We start from the raw sequence: 17344 nt of genomic DNA, 5'->3' as shown, positions 1-17344 counted from the left end.
AAAGACTTTTTGTGAGAAAAAAAATTACTAATCTAACGAAATCATACTAAAAATTTTAAATATTTTTTTATAAAACAACGGTTCATTTCTTTTCTTAAGACTTAAAAATATAAATTGTTATCTATAATATATATGTATAAATATAGATTGGGGTTGCTTATTGGACTGAATCATTCTTCTTTTTCCTTTTCTAGATTATTGAATTTGACAAATTTATCTGTAAAATATTGATTTCAGACTCTCATAGTCATTGGATACTCGGTTCGTTGTTCATGTGATTAATGGTCCGAATGTAACCGCGATTTTGATAATAGGAGCGGTGTGGTACGGTCTCACTGCAGTTCATGCGATTTGTCAGATAAGTACAAAATTTTGTTAAAAAAATAGTATGGTTTTGATAAAATAATAGTGCGGTTTTGAGAAAATAATAGTGCGGGTTTGAGAAAAAAAACTTAAATTTGTTGGTTAGTGATATGTCATACTAATTTTCTTTTTAACACAATTTTAAATATTAAAATTAATTTAAAATAAATTATTAAAATTTTAATTTATAAATTTTTTTGAAGGAATGTTAATTAATTAAAATAAATGTTTAAAGGTAAATTATTGATAACAACGAACCGCATCAAAATTGAGCTTGTGATAATTTAAGTGCGGTATTCTACAGAATAGACCAAACAAAAAAAAATGCGGTTTTGTGAAATTACGTCTCGCTTATCTATATTATTAAAGTTGAAGTACACATTTAAATTGTTTGGTAATATGGATAGTAGTTAAAAAATAATACTGTTTGGAAACATGGATAGCAGTAAGTTAAAAACAAAAATAATATTAAAAAATTAGAAGTCCATTACATTATATTAAAAAGTAATGGGTCTATGTTACTTGATATATATATATATTCAAATCAAAATAATAATTTAAAAATAATTTATATCAAAAATTCATTCAAATATATATATATATATATATATATATATATTCAAATTTTGATTTTTACTAACATATTTCTCAATAACTATTATAAAAATGTTTTCAATATATATAATAAAATACAATAAAAAGCTCAATTTCAAACATCAACTTAAATTATGGTTTTTAGATATCACATTAAATTTTAAAATATAATATATGTGATTATTTATATGATTGTACATATAAAATATTATTAATTATAAGAAAACTTATTTGATGGTACGTATAAAATACGATTAATTATATGATAACACATATAGGATATATATATAATAGTGATTAGGGGTGGGCGTTTGGGTTTGTTTTCGGATATATTTGGGATTTCATGTTCAGTTTAGATCTTTGAGGATTTGGTTCGGATTTGGATAACCAATTTAAATAGGTGTTATTTCAATATTTGGATAGAGAATTAATAATTATTTAAGTATTTTTGGAGTCTTGAGTATATTTTAACTATTTAAGATATTTTCGTTTGATTATTTGTATATCTTTTCATGTATTTAAGTGAACTTAAGAGTATCATATATATTATGGATATTTTTATATATATTAAATCTAAAAATAATTAATATATATAAGTATATAAATCTATTTTGGATACCCAAAATACTTCGGTTCGGATCGGATTAGATTTCAGTTCTTCAAATACCAAAATTTTGAATAATTCGGATATTTAATCAATTCCAGTTCGGATTTAGTACTACTTATTCGAATTGGGATCGGTTCAATTCTATGAATTCGAGGTTTTTGCTAAACCCTAAATAGTGACATAAAAATCAGATAGAATCATATTAAAAAAAAATACATCCACACGAGCGTGTATAAATATCAAATCGCATCATATTTTTTTAAAAAAAATCAAACAAAATTGGAGTGTTTGGAGACTTGAATACGACTATTAAAAAAATTTGGACTGTTTGGAAATATGGATTGTAGTCTTTTTTTAAAAAAAATTAATTCTGTTTGGAAACAAAGATAGTAGTATTAAGAAAAAAGCAATGAGCTTATATTATTAAGAAAAACTGAAAGTCCGTCATATTATAAGAAACTATCTATCTGAGACAATTTTAAAATATATGAAAATAGGTCAATCTAAGTGCCTAAAACTTTTTTTTTCTAAACTAACCATAAAACAAAATTTAAACTTTATATACATATTTCAAATCAAAATAATAATTCAAAGTTGATTTATATCAAAAATTGATTCAAAAATACAAAATGGATTTTTACTAAACTATTTTTCAATAACCATTATAAAAAAATGTTGTCAATATATATAAGAAAAATACAATACAAAGCCAAATTTGAAATACAACCTCAAATTATAGTTTTTATATTTCATATTAAGTTTTAAAAATATAATATATGTAATTATTTATATGATGGTACGTATAAAATACTATTAATTATATGATTACTTATATAATGGTACATATAAAATATGATTAATTATATGATGACAATATATGATATATCATAATGACTAGGGATGGGCTTTCGGGTACCCATACGGGTTTGGTTCTGATCATTTTGCGTTTCGGGTTTTCGAGATCAAAGATTTCAGCCCTTGAAATGTTTCTAAATTTTGGTTTGAGTTCGATTCGGATCTTTGCAGGTTTGGTTCGGGTTTGGATAACTCATTTAAATAATTTTTAAGGTTTTAAATCATTATAGATTTTAAATTTCTCAAAATCTATAAATAAAATTATATACTACCTATAAATTTGAATAACATATGTCAGAATACCTAAGCTTAACATATCAATTGGCTTGATTTAAAATTTTGGATACGAAATCAATAATTATTTCAAGTATTTTTGGTGATTTGAGTATACTTTAATTATTTCAGATATTTACTTTTGACTATCTATATATATTTTCAAGTATTTAAACCAATTTAAAAGTATCATTCTTGATGTTTTATATACGTTAAATCTAAAAATAATTAATATATCTAGGTATATAAATCTATTTTTAGATAAATTCGGATATCTGAATTCTTCGGTTCGGATCAGATTTGGTTCTCTAAATTATAAAATTTTGAATAATTCGAATATTTAATCAATTTATGTTCGGGTTTGGTACTATATTTTTGGATCGGTATCGGTTCCATTCCTCGGATTCATTTTGCCAAACCCTAATAATTACATGAAAAATAAATATCAACATATTTTTCAAAATATACATCCGCGCAGGCGCGCAGGTCAAAGTCTAGTAGTATATTATGGTGATTGGTAACATTTGTGTACTTTAGTCATATCATTAGAAAACCGCCCCGCACTAATGCTTCCATTCATACACTAAGGATCCAAATGGTAACCGCGGATTTGGTAGTATAAGCGGTGCGGAATTAAAATGTGTGACGGTTTAACTGCGGTTCGTGCGGTTTTGATAAAATTAGCGGTGCGGAATTGTGTTTGATTGGTGAAAACATAGTTTGCGGAATTGAACAATTGTTGGAAAAAAATTACATGTATAATAAAAATTAAGTAATACATTAAACATTTTTGACAATTTTTAATTTTTTACAACATATTTGGAATATTACTTTTTATTTGTGTCATTTGGTCTTTGTATGCTGCATCAGGTTCTTTTATGTTAATATAATAACTATTTTGATAAATACTTAATGAATATACAAAAATGAAGTGAATTTTAGATATATTTTATTTTTGTGTTGGTTTGGTTTTAAAAAAAAATTGAGAAACATAAAAATAATATGTGTTTCAAAGTAACATCTTAATAACATCTTAGATAATAAACTAAAACATGCTTAAATTAAATCACATATTTATAAAATATAAAAAACTGATAAGTATAAGAGAAAAAAAGTTCTTTTTGGTTCATATAAAAAAAAAAAGAAGGGATAAAAGTGCAAGTGATTTCACGTATACCTAGCAAATGTAGGTAAAATATATTTATTAAATAGAAAGTTGTCTATTATTTACTCTGTGAAGGCGTTCTTTTTTTGGACTGTATAATTTTATCTGCTGGCCAAAGTTGAAGTGCATTTTTTAATTTTCTTTGTATTTTTATGCTTTGGAATGTGTGAGCAGTTTTCACTTTTTAAAAATATTAAAAACTCTTTTCTACACTAAAATGGGGATTGGTGAACATACATCATTTTTGTAAATTACGCTTTGAATTCCGCGATCCATAAGTCACCAATTACAACCTAAATATGTTTTATTTAATTTTTAGACCATGTTATCTTTAATGGGTTTCTTAGTATTTTAATGATATTTAATTAAATCAAAATAAAGGAAAAGATAGATTATCGATCTTTAATGGGTGACTTTTATGACCGATTATTAGAGAGTTTTTCAACCTACGTGTCAGCATTTTAGGAAAAGTTTATATTTTGTTCTATTTTCTTTTCACCAAAATCATATTTGTCTCTTCTTCACATCACACAAACCCTTTCTCTCTTCTTCTAATCGCCTTGATCACCACAAACCCTTCTACAAAACGGAAAACATAAACCATACCCCTTCTACAAACCCTTTTTACAAAACACAAACCCTTTCTAGAAAACGCAAAACACAAACCCTTTTTAAAACAGTCGATTAAGAATATAAATTCTATGGCTTCTTCTTCTCATAACACTTTTGACGGAGTAGATGATGAAAGTTTTGATGACTATTTTGATTGATATTTTGATCAATATTTTGATCAAACATTGGAGAATTTGGCCATTAATTATGGTGATCAAGAAGTCGAGAAAAATACTAGAAAAAACGAGTTCATATCGAAAGAAAGCGTGAAGAAGACGATCTACGTTTATGGAATGATTATTTCAGTGAAACTCCGACCCGACGACGATTTAGAATGAACAAGTCACTGTTCATGCGTATTGTTGATCGACTCTCCAATGAAGTTGAATACTTTTGACAAAAGAAAGATGCTCTCGGAAGGCTTAGTCTCTCTCCACTTCAGAAGTGTACAGCAGTCATTCGTGTCTTGGCCTATGGTTATGCGGCTGATGCTGTTGACGAATACCTCCGACTAGGTGCAACGACAGCTCGGTTATGTGAGGAACATTTTGTGGAAGGAATAATATATTTATTCGGCGATGAGTACCTAAGAAGACCAACACCGGTTGATCTTCAACGTCTACTTTATATTGGCGAGTAACGTGGTTTTCCCGGGATGATAGGGAGCATCGATTGTATGCATTGAGAGTGGAAGAATTGTCCTACAGCTTGGAAAGGTTAATATTCACGAGGTTCGGGTAAACCCACAATCGTGTTAGAGGCGGTTGCTTCGTATGATTTATGGATATGACATGCGTTTGCTGGACCTTCAGGTACATTAAATGATATCAATGTTCTTGATCGCTCACCTATTTTTGATGACATAATAAAAGGTCAAGCTCCGCAAGTTACTTTCTTTGTCAATGGAAAAGAGTATCATTTGGCTTACTATCTCACCGATAGTATTTATCCAAAATTGACAATTTTTATCCAATCTATTCCAATACCACAAGGTTCTCTTTGGTTCATATACAAAAAAAAAGGATAAAAGTGGAAGTGATTTCATGTATACCTAGAAAATGTAGGTAAAATATATTTATTAAATAAAAAGTTGTAATTTTTTAATGTGTAAAGGTGTTCTTTTTTTGGACTGCATATTTTTATCTGCTGGCCAAAACTGAAGTATGTTTTTTAATTTTCTTTGTATTTTTATGCTTTGGAATGTGTGAGCAGTTTTTACTTTTTAAAAATATTAAAAACGCTTTTCTACACTAAAATAGTGATTGGTGAACATACTGTGTTTTTGTAAATTACGCTTTGAATTCCGCGATCCATAAGTCACCAATCACAACCTAAATATGTTTTATTTAATTTTTATACGATGAAGAAAATGAAAATGTTTTGGCTCATTAGGGTATATTAATTAGTTCTAGAGTTTTGAATATATACTATTTAATTTGGGATTTACCAATATAATTAACGTCGGTGATATATATTTTTTTAAGAAAATTTTAGTTTTTGATAATTTTAGATTAACACGAGGAAGATACAAATTGCTGAATTGTTTGGTAATGGAATTTTCTATTTCCAAAGAAATTAATTCCCACAAGGTTTTTTGCAGGTCCATAGTCCAGAGTCTCCAGAGTTTCTAGTCAAAGTTAAACATTTCTTTTACATTTAATATGTCAATAAGTTAGAGCTAGATAAATCATTTTCCTCAAAATTTCTTGTTGAATGATGAATGAGTTCATACGTTAATACTTTTTGTCTTGTAATACTTGAAAACCAAATACATGTATAATAAGCTCATATAATAAGTTAATAATCCATTACCATCATAGTTCTAACGAACTAGTCGGCACAAATATATAGAAAAGTAGGTTCATCTGTATTATATGTATGGCCAAGAATATATATGATAAAACCAAAAACACAATTTAGGGATATCTATATTATTAAAATTAAAGTATATTTTGTTAATGTTTAGAAAAATAAATAGAAATATAAATGAAAATTTGAAAACATGGATAACATCATAAAAAAGTATAATATTTTTTTAGTAATTTCATTAATATAATAACATTAATTGTCTTTCCATATTTCACTCAGCTTAACAATTTCATTAATTATATTACTTTAATAATACATCACATCATTAATTATATTACCATAACAATAATAGTGCCGATTTTTATTTATTAGTTAATCAATATTAACTTTGTATCAATTATAAAATAAAAAATGTAAAACATTTGGATTTTGCATATGGTTAAACTTTCGGTTTAGTTTGTTAATTTTTTTTTAATTTTAGTTTCAACTGGTAAAAAATTACATAGTCAAAAACATAATTCGAATACATGTTTTGTGAATAAAATAATAACTTAAATAAAAATAAAAAAAATGTATTACATTTGTTGTCACTTAATTTTTTACTCCATATAATTATTTTACTAAATATTTTTTTCCACTTAATTTAGCTAAACACATAGAAAGAGTCTTTTTATTAGTTTATAAAATCAGTTATGCATGAACATTGACTATATATTTTGGTACGTGTTGTTCTTTTCGGGTATCATTTTTTATTTTGTTTTGAAATTAGGTTCCGCTTGTATATTATAAATTTATGTGTAGAGTTTTAATTGGTCTTTCTGGATATGGATAAGTTCGATTTTGATGTATAAGAACTTAAAAATATCTAAATAAAAAATGTATTTAATTGGTTGAACTGTTTTGGGTAGTGGTCCAGTTTATGTTAAGCAAAATATAAAACAGAAAGCTTTATTTTTACAAATAATAAGAAGTCTTTTTTGTTACAGTATTATTTTGCATTCTTGGTACACAACTTAGAGGGTGTATTCAATTGAAAGTTTTAGGTGATTTGTATTAAAGTGATAAATTCGCTGTTATTCAAATATGAATTTTAAAAAAACTCATTTAAATCTAATGTTATTGAACTTAACATTTCGTAGAGTACTCTAAAATCTATTGTTATTGAAAATATTTTAAGTTATTGAGTTTTTAATTTTTCAGATGATTTTAGAGTATTTGAGTGGAGTTACTTAGTTAAAAAAAATTAAAACCCAAATTCCATAATCAATTAATAATTTATGCTAAAAATAGTATCATCTAAGAAAAAAAAAACGATTCTGATCTATTATGTAATTGGGACTTAGAATTATTTTTGTCGAACATTGTGAATACTCTATTTATCGATAGTGTTGACATAGTTTATTTACTGCACCATATTAATGAAACATGCATTATGTCAATAAAATAAACGCACCACGGGGTTTTGTTTCTAAACCCTTTTCAAGCCCTTTTCTGCCTGGTTAACAACCCTTTCCAATCCCTTTTTCTGTCTGGTTAATACTTTTTTTGTCTGTCTGGTTAATACTTATCTATCCTATACTAAAAAGAAGATATAGTGAGTGTTTAGGGTGTCCACGTCTGCAAAAGAAATCAACCAATAACATTTATTCGTTTTGCCACGTCATCACTATTTATCCCGAAAAAATTCAAAAGGCTACGTTTGGGCTCTATATTGATTTTAATGGCCCAGATGAAAAGGTCCAGATTATTTCTCTTACTCTCAATCTGCACCCCAGAAAAAAAAAACTTACACGATGATTCCACTTCGTCTTCTCCGATTAGTCTCCATCCAATGTCAATTACTAAACCTCATATGCATCAATCAATTGTGCTCTTCAATACCCTCTTAATGGATTCGATTCGCCTCCTCTTTCTCCTTCTTGATAAACCAGTTCGTGAAAACATGCATTCATTGAATCCTGAAAATCTTCTCCCAAGAAGTTGAAACTATGGCGATGAAACCACACAGCAAGTCCTCTATATCCTCCGCCAAGTCTCACGTAGGTATGCTCTTCAAAGATATCTCACCAGGTCCACACGAATCTGAGTTACGATTTCGGAGGCTAGAAACTATGCAAAAGAAGGACCCGTATTTGTATCTCTAACAGTTATTCGTCTTCTCAGAGGTTGAGAAAAAAAGCGTCTGGTTACTGACACAAACAAGTTCATGTTCCATATATTCGAAAACCTCTATGGTAAGCTTCATATTCTCCTACCTTGGATGACTTACTTCCGTAATTATTTCAAATTTCATTAGGTTTTAACACCCCTTTACGTAGGCAATTTCGCCACCGAATGATGTAAATGTTGTTGGCCACATGAAGCTAATCAATGAGACAATCTCTCATTAACAGCCCGGTACTTGATCAAGTTGATAGTTTCCACTCGGGGAGTATTGGTTAATCTACAGCCACAGAGTATGCTGTTTGAATTGGATGTACTACCGAGATTCCCCTGTATTTACGTCAAAATTTAACGCACTCTCGATGACCTTTTGCAGGGGACTTCTTATGAATGTATACGTATGGGGACCAGGCTGCCAACGAGTTGTACATGAAATTCAATGAAGCCGCTGAAATACTATGAGACAAATTTCTGGATTATGATGAATAGTGTGATTCACCAAGGTTTATTTGCAAGACCTGTCCTACATAATCATCATGGCTTTCAGTTTTATTCACCAAGGTTATTGTCTCTTAAAACTTTCTGATTTGCTTTTGTATGGAGTTTTATAAAGGGTTATAAAAGGCATTTTAGTATAAAGTTGGAAGCTTTTTATTTTGAGGATAGACTGTACTGTTACATACGTTTTATGCAGGGTTTCTCTTTTCCAAGAGATGAAATGTCTGTTCATGAAATAATGTTTTGGTAATTCTTTCCTTGACTCCAAAGTGGGGTGATCATCCGGCTGTCATGGCTGATGGGTTTGTTGATGGAACCTCATAAATCATTTTCCAAACACTTCTTTCTCTTGGTCCTCCAAAATCAGAGTAAGTACTACAACCACTCTCAAAACAAGCACACCATAAGATATGAAAAGTTGTAGAACATCTAAACTATGTTCTCAGATCTTTGCAGATGGGATTTCTGATTTTACCAAGGCAGTGCGGTCGAACATCTTGATGGTCTCACATATAATTTCATAACATTTATACAGCGATTGGTTATCTTGGTCAGCTTCCTGCCAAGCTTTTGTGTCTTTGTTTGTCTTAGTAATGACATGATGTAGGAACAGGGGATGGAAAGAAAAGATTTTCCGTTGAGGTGTTACTGGCAAAGGAAATATGATAGAACATACGGTTTGTAAACACCCAAATAGGAACAATTGTCCATTTGATTCTGCCAGATGTTCCTTATAATTAACTGTTTATTTCTTATATTCATTTTTTTGCAGTTAATCTTTACCATTCTCTATTTCACAAGAAATGTCCACCTCATCAAAGGTATATACATGCGTCCTTGAAAGTATTTTATCAAAATGAAGTTAGTTTGTGCATTTAGTTAAATGCTAATTGTTGCAGATACCCATTTAATTCTGGTGGGGTTCTGTAAATGACAAATAAAAAAAGTCATGAGTCTCATGGCAGAAAATGGTAGTGGCAAAGAATAATATAGCTGACAGTGGGTTGTGGCAAAGCCACGTTGCAGCTCCAGTTTTCAGGAAATCACCATCGTTGATTCAAGTGGTGGTATTGTATCCAAAGTTTCTTATATCCTTTTGATTGTTTGAACAAAGTCTTAGCTTTTTCGAGGAAACTTCTAATCGTAATTCCGCATGAAGTGTAGTGATCTACAGTAGTTATGTACATAGATTTCCGATACAACAAGCTGTCATAAGTAGTAGCAGAATCCTTATGTTTTCCACCTCTTAAACTTTGGATATTTCAGATGGATAGCTTATCTGAATTGAGTCATTCACAATAATTTATAATTTTATTTCCGGAGATCTCCTACTTCTTGACATGACTAAAGGTGTAGGTGTGTTAGTCTTTAACAGACGCATAGCAATATCTTTTAATTATGTGGTCGGTGGATATAATACCAAACATACACTTAATGTACTGAGAATAATTTGGATGATGTATAAAATTTTCCAAGCAAAGGAAACGAAAAACATTCTCATAAGGGTAAACGTGGGTACATAATGTATATGCACAGATGTCTAAAAATATTATCATTGGGTTGTTTCGATTTGTATTTCAAGTCCAGTGGCTTACACAAGTATAATATGTATGTTATTGAAGGCTTTTGGCCATTACGAAATTAGTAAGTTCTACTATCTGATAATTTTGAGTTTTTTTTATAAACTTCTTATATATTTAGTGACACAAAATATATAATAACTTTAAATTAATAAAGGAAATTATGGTAATTATCCAAATACAATTGAAGAAACTTTTAACTTAATTTGACGCAAATAAATTCATGAAAAAAAATTTGCTGAACCAAAAAGGAAAATACTTATTATAAATCTTTTAAAGTAATTGATCATAACTTATATATATATATATATATATCAATCATAATAAAGTCAATCGTATACCAGAAATTTTACATGAACAGTTTCAAAATATTAAATTAATCATTCATTTTATGAAAAGAGTCAATTTTATTGTCCATTATCGTAATATCATACTCTCATACAAAACTGTGAATAATATATCCGGGCGTAGCCCGGAAAAATCCTCTATATATGATAAACACTAGATAAACTATTAAACTATTACGAAGCCAACGTCTTAAAAAAAAACTCAGAAACCCAAGCCCATGAAAAAGAGATGATTTGATTCCAAACCTCCAAATTCACATTTTAAAAATATAAATTACATGGCCAGAAATATTATAATTCATATTACTGTAGTTTTTGATCCATAGCTATTATATTTTGCAATTACCACCCAATAAATCGCTTTAGCATCTGATTTTTTACGAGTTTGAAACGTCGGTGTAAAGTTAAGAAAATATATACGAGAAGACTCGTAGTAATATATAGAAGTCACATAATCAATCAATCAAGTACCAATTGGTTTTAGTTGGAATTTATAAAGTATAATATGGTATTGTAGAAGTCAACCCGGGCCCAAACCAAACGAAACTCGATCTTGTGATGAGAGAATATATCAAGATGAATGCTTGGAATAGCTATGATCATGTATTAAAAGTTGTACATCAAAAAGAAAATGAGATTTGATATAAATCTATATAAAGAACATAACCTAGTCTATTCACTACTAAAGTAGTACTGACTTCTAGTCTAGGATGTCATGGCCTATATAGACTTTAACTTAAAAACAAAATTTAAAAATATAGGAAATGTTATGGTGTCCTTCATTGGTGGTTCGCTAAGACGGGCTTGTTGGCGTTGATTCTCAACTTTGTCTTAGGATTTTCATTTTAAGAGCTTAATCACTTGATTTGGGTAGATTGGGTTTTGAGATTTTCTGTTTTTTTTCTTCTGTTTTTTCTTTCCTTTTTCAACTGTCCAATATAATAAAATTTCAAAACTATTTTAATAGAAAAGTCTTTAAAAAATGTTAATAGCGACTCAATTACCAAAGAAATTGAATTTGCTTTTGGAAGTATCCATAAGTTTTAGCCAAAAAAAAAATCCATTAGTAAAAAGAGAACTATAGATTGACAAGAAAGGAAACTTTTAGAGGATGGAAAGCTAAATCTAACGACTTCTCCTCCAACTGAACAATAAATACACAACTCTAATCAGTTACATACCGATAACAGTTGGTCAAATTAGTTCAGTTTTGGGTTCATGACTATTCTCCTTTTTGGATAAACCATATATATCTAATCGAAAGTATAATGATTTCGTTTAGTCTGAACTATAACAAAATAATAAGGATACTAACTTTAAGTGATTAAAATTCCTTTGTTTTTATTCAAACATTACATATTAAAAATAGTCTATCATATGTTGAATGTGGAAAGATACTAAATCTAAACTCGATAAATATAAAAACACATGGATAAGAAAATATGGTTTGTATTGAAATATAACGATCGTGACTGAGAAGCACAATTAATAATAAAAGTTAAAGTAAAACTAGATTTTGATCTCGTTTTCAAAATTCGTATTATTTTCAGAAAAAAATCAAATTTGTTTGATATAAATATGTATTCTTGATTGTGTATTTACATTCTTTTGAATGATTTTTTTTGTATTTACATTTAAAATAAAAAGGTAAATGCAGTCCAACCCAAAAACAAAGTTGATAAAATATATCTATTTGATAAAAAGATATAATTATAAAAAAATAGTGGTTAAAAAAAGATCGAGGAAAGTGGTTCCCGCCCATTTCAAATATTATGAATGAACTCGTCTTGATGACAGTAACAAAAGAACAGCTTCGTGTAAAAACGTTAGGTAACTGCTTCATGTCGTCTATTTTAATTAATTTTAGATTTAGTTATTCAAATATTTGTATAATATAGTAGGTCTAGTGGCAAAAAAATAATATGTCAAAGTAGTAGTAGGGGAAATATTAACAATGATTATGTATTAATAATATTGATATATTTCTGCTGAGTTATTTTACTTTTTCTCCAATCAATTAAAATTTGTTTTCATCCTATTTACACCAAAAAGAGTAAAAGTATGGTAATTTGACTTGATAGTAACCAGAAAGAAAATATTACGCTCGATTTTGTTTATAATGTAGTTCGAAATAAAGTAAAAAGAAAACGTGAACTCAAAAACAAGTGGACTCGCAAACTAATAAACAAAAAAAAATTAAGAGACATTACCTAAAACTCTAATAATCTATGTAGTTACCAGGCTAACTCTTATAATTTTGCAATTACTAGAATAATACATCCATCAAACAACTTTACACAAAACCATGTCTTAATTTAAGAAAACAACATGTACCTACCACAACCACTATTGAGACTCGTTTCTTCCGATTTTGGAGTTTTTTTTCAATCTTCCTATAAAGTATAGAGCTTTAAGATATAAAGGGTACACATATGACAAAAGTATATCCTAAAAATGACAAAAGAGTTTTGGGTGCTGAAAGTGTGTTGTGTGCAATTACGGCATTGTAGGTACCTTTTGGGTTTAATTTTGGGTGCCGAACCGAACCGACCCAAAAATATCCGATCCGGATCCGGACCGAAAATTTATAAGTACTTTTTGGGTCTAATTTTTTGTACCCGAATGGACCTGGAACCGAAAGAAACCGACCCGAATAGATCCGGACCCGAAAAGAACCGACCCAAATAGACCTGACCCGATAAGAACCGATTTGTACCCGACTTAAAAACATGTATATCTAAAACTATAATGTTTTTGTGTTCTATTTTATATATATTATTTTATGATTTAGTTGAAATATCTTTTGTTAACAACATTTGTTATTATTTTGTAATATTGTTTAAGTAATATGAAGCTTTAAAATGTAAAATTTAGAGTTTAAAAATGTTTTATGTTAATTATTAATAGTTTCATTTAGGTTATTTTGTAAAATTTTAGATATATATGACAAATATTAACTAAATTTGATAGAATTGGTTATGTCATGTCTTTTTTAGATCCTAAGTACCCGAACTCGACCCGGACCCGATATGGACCCGAAAAATTATGGATATTTTATGGGTATTTTAATTATAGACCCGAACCGACCCGGATCCGAAAAGAACCGACCCGAACCCAAACCGAAAATTTCTAAGTACCTATTGGGTCTAAATATTTAGGACCCGAAAGATCCGGACCCGAAAAGAACAGACCCGAACCCGACCCGAAGACCCGAACGCCCAGGCCTAGTAGGCCGCGTCAATGCAAACTTTTCGGGGCCCACTTTCGAGATCTATCTTTGAATTTGTGAACCAAACACATGTTACAATGATCTCATCTCTCGAACAGAGACGGAACTCAGAATTTATGTGCGTTGGTTGACGGGACTCTCAAGTCTCAATGTCTCTGTTCTTGTTTTCTCTTATGTCGCAACATTATCTTTTTACAATTCAAATCATCAATCTTTCTAATACAAAAACAAAATTCAAGATATTATTTTTAAAAAGGGATAACGATCTATTTCCACAACATAACATTTATATTAGTAACAAATGTACACAATCTTTCAACTTTGTCCTAATTGCATACAATTCAAGTATATAAACATGTTACTCTCCGATTAGAAAGATCGAAATCCGTTTCCACACAGAGTTTAAAAGATGAACTAAAATCAAGAAATAGCAGTTTAAAATTGATTTGATATTCTTTGTTTTAGAACTTAACCAATTACGACCGAATTCGATTTATTTAACCAGATACATTATTTAACCGACTTATAATCCATAACCCAGACCCGAAAAATCTGTTAAGCCAAAACCCATACCCACTAATTAATCGTAATTAGAAATCTCACTTAAAATCCCCAAATTATGTTTTCCAATTTCACAAATCGAAAGAAAAAATGAAGTTTGAGAGAAAAAAATTGATCTAAAAGAGAGAAGACTAAAAGCAGAGATAATATATTTATTTGCAGAGAGATAGATGTATATTTACAGTGAAATTGTATTAACAAATACGTAGGCTAGTAGTTATATAATAACTTCGTAAATGTTAACAATGAAGATGCGTAAGCTGGTGGTTAGTACCTTGTTATAAATACACATGTCGCAGATATAAATAAGGAGAATCACTATTAATTATTTTAAATTTAATGATCGGTGAAATGACGATTTTGCCTTTGTCTTCAACCTTGCGATTTACAGACTCTAAATTCTGCATTTTCACTCGTTTTCACGATTCACAACGGATTATATGATCCATTAGAAGCTTTGGATATAGTATTTGACGACTCAGACATCACTAATTCTAATCTATGAAGATAAACAGTTAAATTTTAAATTTTGATTTTTAAGGAGAATTACTATTAATTATTTTAAATTTAATGATCGGTGAAATGACGATTTTGCTTTTGTCTTCAACCTTGCGATTTAAAGACTCTAAATTTTGTATTTTCACTCGTTTTCACAACGGATTATATGATCCATTAGAAGCTTTGGATATAGTATTTGACGACTCAGACATCACTAATTCTAATCTATGAAGATAAACAGTTAAATTTTAAATTTTGATTTTTAGGGTTTTTCACATGTTCTTTTTGGGATTTTAAAATGTTTAATAAAAAGTTGGTTCGGGTTAGGTAGTTGTATTTTTTTTGGGTTGGGTTTTCAATTCAGTTATGAAACCAATTGATACAACTAGTCTAATATCGGTTGACGTTCTAAATCACTAAAATCAACCCAAATCTTCAGTTATGTGAAAACGAGGTCCGATATTTCTAATTAGAGAATAATATGTTTATATATTTGAATTGTGTACAATTAGGATGATGTTGAAAAATTGTGTATATTTATTATTAGGGTGAATTTGCTATCTAGCCAAGTTTGGAGTCAACATTAAGTAAATAGCTTTGATTTTGACGTTATTAAATTGATAACATTTCATACACATTTTATCCGGTTATGTCCTTATCTTTTCTAAGTTACCGATGACAGTGGGACCAAGGATTAACGTCGACGAGAGCACATGTCCAAGAGAAATTGAAATTTAATGTTGTCCACGTACGGGTTAACTATTCTAAGTAAGTGTTGTATTCTATTTATAAAAGTACTATGTCAGATAGAACAAACAGAATATCTTCATACGAAACAGAATTATAAACTCTAAACCTAACCTGCACACTTAAATACTAAACCATAAACTCGAGTCTCTAAATCCAAACTCAAATGTTAAATTTAATTTAAAGTTACAATATTTTAAGAAAAACAACAAAAAAATAATAAATATATAAATTTTGAACTATTATTCTATATTATCTAACATGGAATGACGACTACTCTTGTAATTCAACCCCAACTCACCTCTAACCCTAAACCCAACACACCTCCAAGACTGATATACTAAACCCTAAACTTGAATTCCTAAACCCAAATCTAAATGTAAAATATTTTAGATTAAATTAAAATATGAAAATAATATATAATATTTTGTACTATCACCTATACTATATAAAATGGAAAGGAAAATAGACTTGAGAGGAAGTAGTACACCCTAAACTCTAATCACTAAACCCTAAACCCCTCAATAATTAATCATATAACAATCCTACCATAAACCCTTATATACTTAACCTTAAACCATAATCACTAATCCCTAAACCCAAATATAAACCCTCAACCTAAATAGAATGGAACTAGATAAATAGTATAGTACATATTGGTGAATTTATAAAATATATATGATATCATGGAAAAAGTTAATGCTAACTCCAAATAATATCATGAAATGTCTATGATATCATGAAATGTCTATGTTATGCAATTATAATAGAATACAACAAATAGTAAAGATCAAATATTTCATTTCACATGAATGGTCTTTCCATTCTACGTACACACGATCTATTCCACTTATATACACATTGCATCATTACATATAAATGAGAATATATTTATCAGATGGTTCAAATCCAGTTTCGAACAATCTACTTGGCAGCCTAATCTTCTATTTGTAACCTGAGAAACAAAAGGAAAAGATAAAGGTGTTAGGATCCATATAACAAAGTAAATGTAAAATAAATTGTATAGTATAACAATAATGTGGAATGAAAACCATGTAAGACATTAGGAAGAAGAAGAAGAAATGTGTGACTTTTTGATGACCACGTTTAACTTTAACTCTCTTGAATAATTTTTTTTTTTTTTAAATTGTAGGTTTAACCGGTTGCGTTGAAGGTTAAAAGTGTAATATTATATAAAATACACTCTGTATCGATGTATTCTAGGGTATTTGGCTACTGATCTAAATATTGTTTTTTTTATAGCCATACCATCTAATTCCCCTTATTATTATGGGAAAGTTCTGGTGTGGAAATGGACTGTTATTCTTTTTAAAAAAATACGAAGGAAGTATATTTTTGGAGTAGCGGTGTCTTCTTATTTGTGGACTTGGTGATTCCTGACTGTATTGCCTTGAAACAATGATATTTTATATTCTCTCTGCA

The 17344-nt window shown here is 29.0% G+C and overlaps 1 long non-coding RNA gene across 4 annotated transcripts; it reads left to right on the top strand.

Annotated features, from left to right (window-relative positions):
* Positions 1-7931: 7931 nt before the first annotated feature.
* LOC106367390 lies at positions 7932-10263 on the top strand. Of its 4 annotated transcripts, none has more exons than XR_001273844.3 (7): positions 7935-8321; positions 8442-8512; positions 8597-8734; positions 8818-9307; positions 9386-9616; positions 9712-9760; positions 9839-10263. It is a non-coding gene; the product is annotated as an uncharacterized LOC106367390 (long non-coding RNA). The 4 variants fall into 4 exon arrangements; XR_001273843.3 differs by having other exon boundaries at positions 7939-8512; positions 8818-9002; positions 9136-9307; XR_001273845.3 differs by having other exon boundaries at positions 7932-8512; positions 9396-9616.
* Positions 10264-17344: the final 7081 nt, after the last annotated feature.

This window comes from Brassica napus, chromosome A9 (assembly GCF_020379485.1).
Source record: "Brassica napus cultivar Da-Ae chromosome A9, Da-Ae, whole genome shotgun sequence".
In the NCBI taxonomy this organism is placed as follows: domain Eukaryota; kingdom Viridiplantae; phylum Streptophyta; class Magnoliopsida; order Brassicales; family Brassicaceae; genus Brassica; species Brassica napus.
The sequence above is the reverse complement of the archived record's forward strand: the minus strand, read 5'-3'. Positions and strand labels throughout refer to the sequence as shown.